The sequence below is a fragment of the Equus caballus genome, chromosome 10 (assembly GCF_041296265.1).
Source record: "Equus caballus isolate H_3958 breed thoroughbred chromosome 10, TB-T2T, whole genome shotgun sequence".
Classification (NCBI taxonomy): Eukaryota; Metazoa; Chordata; class Mammalia; order Perissodactyla; family Equidae; genus Equus; species Equus caballus.
This window is the reverse complement of record NC_091693.1, coordinates 8,279,219-8,292,324: the sequence shown is the minus strand read 5'-3', so window position 1 is coordinate 8,292,324 and position 13,106 is coordinate 8,279,219. Positions and strand designations below refer to the sequence as shown.

At 41.1% G+C, this 13,106-nt stretch overlaps 1 protein-coding gene across 2 annotated transcripts in view; it reads left to right on the top strand.

Moving 5' to 3' along the window:
- The first annotated feature begins 4,228 nt into the window (after nucleotides 1-4,228).
- Nucleotides 4,229-13,106, top strand: part of ZNF790 (zinc finger protein 790) — a 24,931-nt gene continuing 16,053 nt past the window's right edge. The window contains exon 1 of one of the 2 annotated variants that reach the window (XM_001493784.6): nucleotides 4,229-4,772. The gene's annotated coding sequence lies outside the window, so the exon portion shown is untranslated. The remainder of the gene's footprint in view (nucleotides 4,773-13,106) is intronic. The other variant, XM_014733148.3, reaches the window with a different exon arrangement.

Here is a 13,106-nt window from a genome sequence, read left to right as displayed (position 1 = left end):
CAAGATTATGTGTGGCTTCGTGAGGATGGAAGGTCATACTGTAGGCGTGAGTGGTTGGAGTAATTGTGTGTGTGCACGTGTGGGGAAAGATTGCGTGTGGATCTGTGTGTATGTATATGAGTAGGCATGTGAACACCTGAATGTGAGTCACTGCATGGATGGCTGAAATTGTGGAGGAATCGGAATCCTCTAAACCTCATTTCCTCTTCAGATTGTGATAATAAAGGCATGTCTTCCTGGAACTTCCATTTTAAGGGGAAAAAGCTACATAATTGATATAATAAATAACATAGCATTTTTATATAAACACTTCAGATTCCAAACATTTGTTCTGGAATAGAATACCAAATCAGTGTGACTTTTTTAAACAGAGTATATTTTGTGATGGGGGTGCCTATTTTGGGTTATGTCTACAATCTTCCCCCCTGGACATTTTCTCTTCTCTGTTCTTTGGGAGGCATCGGTGGGGTAAACATTCGAAGATGTGACTGTTCAGTTAGGAGCATCAGCCACAATGAAAAGATGATCAGAGGAAGCTGTAGACGGCCGTGAGAACTGGAGAACTACAGCAACATAGCCACATTTGGTATGGATAGCTTCTCTGTATAATCCAACTTTTGAAAGGGCTGTCTCTTTTCAATTTCTGAAATATTTAGAAACTTTACATGGCTAGTAGATTCAGCTTTGAGATGCAGGCTTCGGACATTCCCAAGGAGCAAGTGTTCAAGGAGCAGCAAGTAGGCCAGTGTGACACAGTGGAGAGTAGTAGATGAGGTGAAAGAGCTAATGAAGGGACAGGTTATGGAAGGCCTTGGAGAGCACTGCAAGAAGTTTGGTTATTCTTCTCAGTGAGATGTGAAAGCAACCGTGGGTTTTGAACAGAGGAGTGACATGATCTACCGTACATTTAAAAGAGCTCACTCAGGGTGCTGAGTAGAGAGTAGGGTGTAGGGAGACAAAGAAGGGAGGAGGGAAACTAGCTAATGGGCTGTGGGAATAATCCAGGTAAGAGATGATGGTGACTTGCTCTTCCTTCTGCAAAGCCTTTAGTGTGGATAGATAACAACTGATACGCCAAGATATTATTACCTTAACAGTCGGGATAGTGCTCAGCTGGGGGCTGGGGATCAGAAATGATCACATAGGGTAGGCATTTCTTCTTGAGACATCAACAATATACTATTTCTTCACTTGTCTGGAGTTACACTGAACTTACACACTCTATGCATTTTTCTTCAAGTTTTTTTTCGCAGTGGGAGTGGTGAGAAGTAGTTGGATTCTAGATGAATTTTGAAGATAGAGCTGAAAGGATTGGGTAATGGATTTGATGTGGAAAATGAGAGAAAGAGAGGAACTTAGGCCGACCCAAGTATTTCAGCTTGAGAAACTAGAAGACCGGAATTGTCATTTACTGAGATAAACTATGGAATGAGCACATTTTAGGGGGTAGATCAAGAGTTTGGTTTTTCCTCTTCTAAACCACTGAGACAGTCCATGCTAAGGAGAAACATTTGTGTGTTGTCAGCACCTAGATGTTATTTGTAGCAATGAGACAGGATAAGAATTCTAAGGAAATCTATTAGGGTAAGACTAAACAGAGTAGCAGGCTGTAGCGGGTTGAATGGTGGCACCCCAGAGTTATGTTCATGTCCTGACCCCCAAGGCCTGTGAGTGTGACCTTATTTGGAAAAATGGTCTTTGCAGAAGTAATTAAGTTAAGGATCTCTAGGTAAGATCATCCTGGATTATGTGGATGTGCCCTAAATCCAATGACAAGTGTCCTTAAAATTGACAGAAGATATAAAGAACTCACACAACTCAACAAGAAAAAATCAAACAACCTAATCAAAACATGGGCAGTGGATATGAACAGACATTTCTCCAAAGAGGATATACAGATGGCCAATAGGCACATGAAAACATGCTCATCATTACTGATCATCAGGGCAATGCAAATCAAAACTACACTAAGATGTCACCTTACACCTGTTAGAATGGTTAAAATAACCAAAACAAAAAGTAACAAATGTTGAGGAGGTTGTGGAGAAAAAGGAACCCTCATACACTGCTGATGGGAATGCAAACTGGTGCAGTCACTACAGAAAACAGTATGGAGATTTCTCAAAGAATTAAAAATAGAAATACCATATGACCCAGCCATCCCACTACTGGGTATCTATCCAAAGAGCTTGAAGTCAGCAATTCCAAAAGTCCTATGCGCCCTATGTTCATTGCAGCATTATTTACAATAGCCAAGACATGGAAGCAACCTAAGTGCCGATCAACAGATGATTGGATAAAGAAGATATGGTATATACACACAATGGAATGCTACTCAGCCATAAAAAAAGGATAAAATCGTCCCATTTACAACAACATGGACGGACCTTGAGGGTATTATGTTAAATGAAATAAGCCAGATAGAGAAAGACGAACTCTGTATGACTCCACTCATACGTGGAAGTTAAACACGTGGATAAAGAGAACAGATTAGTGGTTACCACGGGAAAGGGGGTGGGGGGATGGGCACAAAGGGTGAAGTGGTGTACCTACAATATGACTGACAAATAATAATGTACAACTGAAATTTCACAAGCTTGAAAACTATCATAACCTCAATAAAAAATAAAATATAAAAAAAGTTAACTACTGAGATTACATGGTGGATAATGATCATAAAAAAATTCACAGAAGATGAGAAGACATGGAAGAGAAGAAGGCCATGTGAAGACAGAGGCAGAGATTGAAGTTATGCAGCAAGAAGCTGAGAACACCTCAGGCTAGTTCTGATGGTTGTTTTGTGTCTTGGGAGTGTCTTGATTTTTCCTGCTTTTTCTTATGCCTTGTAATCTTTTGTTGTTGAAAGCCAGACATTTTCTTTAGGACAGTAGTGTGGAGAAAAGAGTTAACATAGCAGACCTGAGACTTCTTACCCTTTGAAAGTCCTGCTTGCAAGGTTGGCCCCTGGCTTGCATCTAGAACTTAGATTTTGAGTGAGTTCCTACTAACCTAACTGATAAGAGTGGCTCACTGTTCCTAAACTGTTTGTGCAAACTATATAGCTTATGGTAAACACCTGCTATCCTTCTGGGAGTCTGAAATTCTGGTATGTGCCGGGCAGAGGTTGCCCATGTGACCAGCACCCAATAAAAGCCCTAGGTACTGAGTCTCTTATGAGGTTCCCTGGTTAGCAACATTTCACATGTGTGGTCACAACACATTGCCAAAGGGGGAAAGGATCCTGGGAACCATGTGCCTGGTTTTTCCTGGACTTTCCCCCATATGCCTTTTCTCTTTGCTGATTTTGCTTTGTATTGTTTTGCTGTGAGTTCTCCAAGTGAATCATTGTACCTTGGAGGGAGGGTTGATCGTGGGCTCCTGAATCACAGTAGTAACTAAGGAGAATAATTTTTGTGCCTGAACGGGCATACATTTCCTTCTGCAAAGCCTTTAGAGTGAAGTTTTGAGTTAATCCAGTTACGAATTTTAATAACTAAGCAAGACAGGAGGTTAATACAATTTGATTGCATTTTTGTAAATTTCAAAGATAGATAACAACTGATGAGCCAAGATATTATTACCCTAACAGTCAGGATAGTGGTCAGCTGGGGGCGGGCTGGGGATCAGAAATGATCACATGGGGTAGGCATTTCTTTTTGAGATATCAACAATGTAATATTTCTTCACTTGTCTGGAGTTACACTGAACTTACACACTCCACGCACTTTTTTTTCAGGTATTTTCAATTTCACAACAAAAGAACTTTAAAGGATAAAATTTTTAAAGATAACCTGATGAATTTGAAAATACTGAAAAAAATAACTCCTGTCAGAAAGTTTAGATATACATCCAAATGATGAGCACGTAGGAAAGGAAGCAAATTAGAAAAGTTGGGAAGTATTAACTTTAGCAAAAGGAATAGCCCAGACGTGAATAACATTTACAAAATAGCAATGTAACCATGGATATTAATTTAAGCCAAACACTTTAAGGATAATTGGAAGATGGCAATAAGGTAAGTGTTTGTTTGTGGATCTGAGGGATACTACATCTGGGTTCGAAGAGAAGCTCCCACGGATTCTCAGACCGGTGACCTCCCACCTCCAAACCTCCCCTCCTGCTCACCCCGGGGCCAGGCACCGAGTTGTGCCCCATACATCCTCCCTTCACCCTACCCCCAGGCCGGAGCTGGTGAAGAGGTATCCACCGTCCGGGCTGAGGCTCAGGCGGACATGGTAAAGATTCGCCGGTCGCTTGGCACCGCCTTACAGGATCTTTCTCCCACGCCACATCCATCAGATGCCCAGGCGGCCAACTCGCGCTGAAAAGGATAGCGCCCTCCCTGAGGTATTTCACGGCTCTGGACTACATTTCCCAGGAGCCATCGCGTCGAAGGCTACTTCCAGTCAACCTGGCTTTCTGTCCAGGTTGCCAGAGCTGGGCACCCGTTTGCGGAGGAAGAGCAGCGTGGGGGTCTCAGGTGAGGCTTGCGTTCTAAACATCTCTTGGGACTTGTCGAAGTTTTCGGTTACAGATGTGCACGGTGTAGGGCGACCGTGTTTGCCGAGAGAAAGGACGGCGTCCAAGACCAAGGCCTGTGAATTGAGACTGTCAGTCTCTGGGCTCTTAAAGGCTATCCAGGTTCCGGACTACATTTCCCAATGTTCACCGTACCCGAGGCAACGTCCAGTCCGCGCACCGGCCCTTTGAGGGCCATAGAAGGGATCGCGCGCAAGTCCCTGCGGAACACTCAGCGGGGGCCGCAAGGTCAGGTAAGGGAGTCTAACACCCGCAAGCGGAATGACCCCTGAGGCGCGAGGCCGCGGGGGAGGGCAGTGATGGGTAACGTTTTCGGAGTCTGGGGCTTTGCCAGCAAGGGGACATGAGAAGGAAGGTGGTGGGGCTCCGTGTTTGTGTGTCTGTGCGCGCGCCAGCGATCACGGTGGGAACCGTGGGTGCTTGTGTGAAATTGATACAGGAGCAACGTGTGGAGGTGATCGCCCAGGAGCCATAGGGGTGGGATGTGTATATGTGTGTGTTTGCACGCGCGGTGGTGACGGGAGCTGTATGTGATTGTAATGCACTATTTAGGTGTGACTCTGTATGTATATGACTGTGAATGCGTCACTGTGTGCGTGACCGTGTGTGTAAATGTGGTGGCAGCAGCCGTGGGGCCGGAAACAGAGAATTGAGCATTGCGTTTAGTAACATTCATAGTCATTCGTGAAAGTATGGAGAGCAGTTTCTGTGGTGACCGTTAGTTGAGTTGGAGTAGGGTAACAGAACGAAGGAAGGGGAATAGGAAACAGTGTAGACGACATATTCCAAGAGTTTCTCTGTAAATATGAGCAGAGAAATGGAACAGCAGCTGGTCGGGAGAGAAATAACCTATCAGTATGCTGGTGGGAATGAGCCAGGAGGAAGGAAAAGTAAAAGTACAGGGAAGGGTGAGTAAGCCAGGCTCCTCTGTGGGCGTCCTGAAATGGCAAGAATCAAAGAAGGGTGTTAGTGTTGTAGAGAGTGAGCTATGAGCTCAAGTTTTCAAAAAGCAAGGGGAAATATTCTGTGTTTGGTAGATGTCAGCAACAGTGAGGAGTGGTGAGTTGTACATAATCTCATGGCGTGAAATTCTAAGCTGGAGCTCTTAGGAGGAGGAAGAGAGAAAGGTCTGAAAGTAATAAGAGCAAGGGGGACGTTTGCCCCACTCCCAGACCCAGTGTCAAAAGGCTATAGGGGAAAAAATGTTGAGAGGGCTGCGGAGTCCTCTGGGGAGAGCCAGGTTTCTGTTAGGCACAAAGGTGAAGGGAGTGTTCAAGGAAGTGGTTGAAGGTAACAGAGAGGTTTATTTATGAATTGTGAATTCCAGAGGGCCTACTGGAAAGCGTCAAGACTTGGGGAGGGGTGCGACAAGGGGACAACCAACTATGAGGAGTACAGTGTCTGAAGAGGGAGATGGCCAGGGAGTCCAGGGCTTCTTAGGATGGACATAAACACGGATGTAGGGGATATGGCCGCTTATTTTGGTTGGATTGGAGACAGTGTTGGAGAGGTAGTGTTGTAAGAGGTGGTAAGAGGTGGACTTTTGAATATCCCTCGGAAAGAGGGAAGCCAATGATAGAAGCTTTAAGCGTGGTTGGGATATGTGGAGTAATGCCCCTACAAACAAGTCCAGATCCTAATCCTCGGAACCTGTGAATAAATTGCTTTAAGAGGCTAAAGAGGGGCCGGCCTGGTGGCGCAGCGGTTAAGTGCGCACGTTCCGCTTCTCGGCGGCCCGAGTTCGCAGGTTCGGATCTAGGGTGTGGACATGGCTCTGCTTGGCAACCTGTGGTAGGCATCCCATATATAAAGTAGAGGAAGATGGGCACCGGATGTGAGCTCAGGGTCAGTCTTCCTCAGCAAAAACAGGAGGATTGGCAGCTGTTAGCTCAGGGCTAATCTTCCTCAAAAAAAAAAAAAAAAAAAAGAGGCCAAAGGGATTAAGTTAAGGACCTTGAAATGAGATTATCCAATTGGGCCCAATCTAATCACATGGATCCTTAAAGTCAGTAAACCTTTCTCGCCTGAATTTAGTGTCAAAGGGAGATGTGATTATAGAATGGTTAGAGAGCTGCAAAGTTGTTGGCTGGATAAAGGAAGGGAACCTTGAGCCAAGGAATGTTGGTGGCCTCCTGAAACTGGACAACGTTAGGGAATGAATTCCCCCCTAGAGCCTGCAGAAAGGAGCACAGCCCTGCCAGCACTTTGTTAGTCCAGGGAGAAGCATGTCAGACTTTTGTCTGACCGTGAGGTAAGAAGTTTGTTTAAGCCACTACATTTATGAGCGTTTGTTACTCAGTAGTAGAAAACTAACATAATGGTGTCGTGTCTGAGCCTCAGCGCTGTGGGGGGGTCTTGAGTCCTGTGACATGAGGGGAACTCAGTCCCTATTGATAACGTTGAGGACTTCAGGTAAAGCACATAGGCCCCCTCTTCACTTGTAATTTCCAGTTTTGCTGCATTGTGATCTTTTTTAACTTGGAAATATAATGAATTTTTCTTTGTGATCTGCTATATGGTCTGTCTATAGTTACTTATTTGTTTTCCACTTGATTTGTCTTGGATTGAGAAAAGCTATGAAAATCCTCTGTTATTAATGAAATTGTATCTTATGTAACCTGTAACTCCTGCTTTATGAAAGTTCCCGCTGTTAGTTGATACATAGATTTCGATAATTGTGAATTGTAGGCTTTAATATTTTAGCATGCTCAAGATCAGGGCCCTTGCTTATTTTTTTGTTTCCATTTGTCTTGTATATATTTGTCCATAATTTGTAAAATGAACTTTTTTTGAAGTTTATCATGTATATGGATAAGTGTATACATAATAATATGATCAAACAGCCAACACAATCAAAACTGTACAGCTTGAATAAATTACCACAGAGGGAACACCCACATAATAAGCACCCAGATCAAGAAATAAAACAGTACTTGCACCCCAGAAGTCCCTCTTGTGCTCCTGTTCAGTCAGTAGCTCCCTAAAGTAACCACCATACATCAGTTTTGTCTGTTTTTGAAGTTAGATGTAAATGGAATCACATAGCATGTAACCTTTTGTGTTGGCTTCCTTTGTTCAACATTGTGTTTGTGAGATTCATACATATTCTTGTGTGTAGAAAAAGCTTATTGTTCACTTTGCTAAATGCACTGGTATTCCAGGGCATGAATATCCCACTTGTGTTTGTCCATTCATGCCGTTGATAGACATTTGGACTGTTTCCAACTTTGGGCTCTCGTGGATAATGGTGCTGGAAGCATACTTACCCTTTTTTTGGTGTTCATATGTATCATTTCTGTTGGGTCTATTTCTAGGAGAGAAATTGCTGGGTCATAGGGTATGGGAATCTGCTTAAGCAGATACTGTCAGTTTTCCAAAATGGCTGAACTAGTTAGCACTCCCATCGATAGTTTATGCAAGTTCCAAGTGCTCCACTTTCTCATTAATACATGGTATTGTCAGACTGTAAAATTTTTGCCAATATAGTGGATATATAGTGGTATTGCATTGTGGGTTTTCTTCCTCAATTATCTTATTGAAGTCATGTTGATTTATAACATGTAATTTCAGATGGACATTATTATATGTCAGTTTCTGTATAGACTATCATGCTCACCAGTAGTCTAATTTTTTTTTACATTTTTTTAATTGAGTTCATAATAGTTTGCAACATTGTGAAATTTCAGTTGTACATCATTTCTTGTACATCACCGTATAAGTGCTCCCCTTCACCCCCTGTGCTCACCCCCCACCACCCTTCTCCTGGTACCCACTGAACTGTTCTCTTTGTCCCAGTGTTTGTTTATCTTCCACATATGAGTGAAATCATCTGGTGTTTGTCTTTGTCTGGCTTATTTTGCTTAATGTGACTCTCTCCAGGTCCATCCATGTGGTTGCGAATGGGATGATTTTGTGATTTTTTTAATGGCTGAGTAGTATTCCATTGTGTATATATACCATATCTTCTTTATCCAATCATCAGTTGATGGGTACTTGGGTTGCTTCCATGTCTTGGCTATTGTGAATAATGCTGCAGTGAACATAGGGATACATAAGTCACTTTGAATTGTTGATTTCGTGTTCTTTGGATAGATACCCAGTAGTGGGATAGCTGGGTTATATGATATTTCTGTTTTTACTTTTTTGAGAAATCTCCATACTGTTTTCCATAGTGGCTGCACCAGTTTGCATTCCCACCAGCAGTGTATGAGGGTTCCTTTTTCTCCACATCCTCTCCAACATTTGTTATTTTCTGTCTTAGTGATTATAACCATTTTAACGGATGTAAAGTGGTATCTTAGGGTAGCTTTGATTTGCATTTCTCTGATGATTAGTGATGTTGAGCAACTTTTCATGTGCCTCTTGGCCATCTGTATACCTTCTTTGGAAAAATGCCTGTTCGTATCCTCTGCCCATTTGTTGATTGGGTTGTTTGTTTTTTTTGTTGTTCAGTTGTGTGAGTTCTTTATGTATCATGGAGATTAACATCTTGTTGGCTATATCATTTGCAATTATCTTCTCCCAGTTGGTGGGTTGTCTTTCTGTTTTGATCCTTGTTTCCTTTGCCTTGCAGAAGCTCCTTAGCCTGATTAAGTCTCATTTGTCTATTTTTTCTTTTATTTCCCTTGTCTGAGAAGCAATGGTATTCAATAAGATCCTTTTAAGATCCATGTCAAAGAGTGTACTACCTATATTTTCTTCCAGACATTTTATGGTTTCAGGTCTTACCTTCAAGTCTTTGATCCATTTTGAGTTAGTTTTTGTGTATGGCATAAGATAGTGACCTACTTTCATTCTTTTGCATGTGGCTGCCCAGTATTCCCAACAGCACTTATTGAAGAGACTTTCTTTTCTCCATTGTATGTTCTTAGCCCCTTTTTCAAAGATTAGCTGTCCATAGATGTGTGGTTTTATTTCTGGACTTTCAATTGTGTTCCATTGATCTGTGTGCCTGTTTCTGTACCAGTACCATGCTGTTTTGATTACTGTAGCTTTGTCGTATACTTTGAAGTCAGGAATTGTGATGCCTCCAGCTTTCTTCTTTTTTCTCAGGATTGCTTTAGTCTTTTGGGGTCTTTGGTTGCCCCATATGAATTTTAGGATTCTTTGTTCTATTTCCATGAAGAATGACATTGGGATTCTAGTTAGGATTGCATTGAATCTGTAGATTGCTTTGGGTAGTGTGGACATTTTAAGCATGTTTATTCTTCCAACCCATGTGCATGGAATATCTTTCCATTTCTTTATGTCATTGTCGATTTCTTTCAATAATGTCTTATAGTTTTCATTGTATAGATCTTTAACCTCCTTGGTTAAATTTATTCCTAGATATTTTATTTTTTTTTGTTGTGGTTGTAAATGGGATTGTATTCTTGAGTTCCCTTTCTGTTAGTTCATTATTGGAGTATAGAAATGCAACTGATTTTTCTAAGTTGATTTTGTACCCTGCAACTTTACTGTAGTTGTTGATTATTTCTGATAATTTTCCAATGGATTCTTTAGGGTTTTCTATATATAAAGTCATGTCAGGGCTGGCCCTGTGGCCAAGTGGTTAAGTTTACCTGCTCCACTTTGGTGGCCTAGGGTTCACTGGTTCAGGTCCTGGGAACGGACCTACCCACCACTCATCAAGCCATGCTGTGGAGGCATCCCACACAGAAGAACTAGAATGAACTACAACTAGGATATACAACTATGTACTGGGGCTTTGGGGAGAAGAAAAGGAAGATTGGCAATAGAGGTTAGCTTGGGGCCAATCCCCTCCCCCCAAAAAGAAGTAAGCTGTATTAACTCTCAAAAAAAGAAAGCATATGTTATCTGCAAACAGGGAGAGTTTCACTTCTTCCTTGCCAATTTGGATACCTTTTATTTCTTTTTCTTGCCTAATTGCTCTGGCCAAAATCTCCAGCACTATGTTGAATAAGAGTGGGCACCCTTGTCTTGTTCCTGTTCTCAGAGGGATGGCTTTCAGTTTTCCCCATTGTGTATCATGTTGGCTGTGGGTTTGTCATATATGGACTTTATTATGTTGAGGTACTTCTGTACCCATTTTATTGAGACTTTTTATCATAAATGGCTGTTGGATCTTGTCAAATGCCTTCTCTGCATCTATTGAGATGATCATGTGGTTTTTATTCCTCATTTTGTGTATGTGGTGTTTCACATTGATTGATTTGCAGATGTTGAACCATCCCTGAGTCCCCAGTATAAATCTCACTTGATCAAGGTGTGTGATCCTTTTAATGTATTGCTGTATTTGGTTTGCCAATATTTTTTGAGGATTTTTGCATCTGTGTTCATTAGAGATATTGGCCCCTAAGTTTCCTTCTTTCTGTTGTCCTTGTCTGGCTTCGGGATCAGGGTGATGTTGACCTTGTAGAATGAGTTGGGAAATGTTCCATCTTCTTCAATTTTTGGAATAGTTTGAGAAGGATAGGTATTAACTCTTTTTTGAGTTTTTGATAGAATTCTCCAGAGAAGCTTTCTGATCCTGGACTTTTATTTTTTGGGACGTTTTTGATTACTGTTTCAATCTCTTGTGATTGGTCTATTCAGATTATGTATTTCTTCTTGATTCAGTTTTGGGAGGTTGTATGAATGTAAGAATTTATCCATTTCTTCTAGGTTATCCGATTTCTTGACATATAATTTTTCATAGTATTCTCTTATAATCGTTTGTATTTCTGTGGTATCCATTGTAATTTCTCCTCCTTCATTTCTAATTTTATTTATTTGAGCCTTCTTTTCTTAGTGAGTCTGGCTAAGGGTTTCTCAATTTTGTTTATCTTTTCAAAGAACCAGCTCTTAGTTGCATTGATCCTTTCTACTGTTTTTTAATTTGTTTCATTTATTTCTGCTCTTATTTTTATTATTTTCCTCCTGCTGATGTGGGCTTTGTTTGTTCCTCTTTTTATAGTTCTGTTAAGTGTAGTTTAAGATTGCTTATTTGAGATTTTTCTTATTTGTTAAGGTGGGCCTGTATTGCTGTGAATTTACCTCTTAGGACTGCTTTTGTTGGTTCCCATACGAATTGGTATGGTGTTTTTTCATTTTCAATTGTCTCCAGATATTTTTTTTATTTCTTCTTTAATTTCTTCAATGATCCATTGGTTGTTCAGTAGCATGTTGTTTAGTCTCCACATATTTGTCACTTTCCCAGCTTTTTTCTTGCAGTTGATTTCTGGGTTCATAGCATTATGGTAGGAAAAGATGTTTGATATGATTTCAATCTTCTCAAATTTATTGAGGCTTTCCTTATTTCCCACATATGGTCCATCTTTGAGAATGTTCCACATGCACTTGAGAAGAATGTGTATTCTGCTGGTTTTGGATGCAGCATTCTCTATATATCTATTAAGTCCATCTGGTCTAGTTTTTCATTTAATTCCACTATTTCCTTGTTGACTTTCTACCTGGATGGTCTATCCATTGATGTGAGTGGGGTGTTAAGGTCCCCTACTATTACTGTGTTGCTGTTAATATCTCCTTTTAGGTTTGTTAATATTGCTTTATGTACTTTGGTGCTCCTGTGTTGGGTGCATATATGTTTATAAGTGTTATGTCCTCTTGGTGGAGTGTCTCTTTTATCATTACATACTGCTCCTCTTTGTCTCTTATTGCCTTTTTTATCTTGAAGTCTACTTTGTCTAAGTATGACAACACTTACTTTCTTTTGTTTGTCATTAACTTGGAGTATCGTCTTCCATCCCTTCACTCTGAGCCTGTTTTTGTTTTCAGAGCTGAGACGTGTTTCCTGGAGGTGGCATAACATTGGGTCTTGTTTTTTAATCCATCCAGCCACTCTGTGTATTTTGATTGAAGAATTCAATCCCTTTACCTTTCAAGTGATTATTGATATATGAGTGCTTCATGCTACCATTTTATCACTTGTTTTTTGGTTTTTCTTAGTCTTCATTCTTATTTCCTTGTTTCTCATCCCATGTATTTCCAACTACCAGTTCAATTTGGAAGTTTTCCCTGATGGTTTTCTCAGTTTTCTCTTTTTTATCATTTGTGTCTCTGTTCTGATTGTTTACTGGTTGCTGTGAGGTTTGTATAAAGATGAGATAGTTCCTTTTCTGATAGCCTCTTATTTCCTTAGTCTAAGCAGGTTCCATCCCTTTCCCTTCCCCATCTATGGTATTGTCACACCTTATTCCATTTTGTGTTGTGAATTGTGTTTAAAATTAAGTGATTATAATTATTTTTGATGCCTTCCTTTCCTTTATCTTTAATGTTATAATTGTTTGGTAACCTGTTCTGATAGAGAGCTGCAGTTTGTAAGTTTGTCTGTCTACGTAATCTCCATCTATTTTTTTTTTTTGAGGAAGGTCAGCCCTGAGCTAACATCCACTGCCAATCCTCCTCTCTTTGCTGAGAAAGATTGGCCCTGAGCTAACATGCATGCCCAGCTTCCTCTATTTTAAATGTGGGATGCCTGCCACAGCATGGCTTGATAAGTAGTGCGTAGGTCTGTGCTGGGGATCCAAACCGCGAACCCTGGGCTGCCGAAGTGGAGTGCATGAACTTGTCCGCTATGCCACCAGGCTGGCCTCTCCATCTTTCTT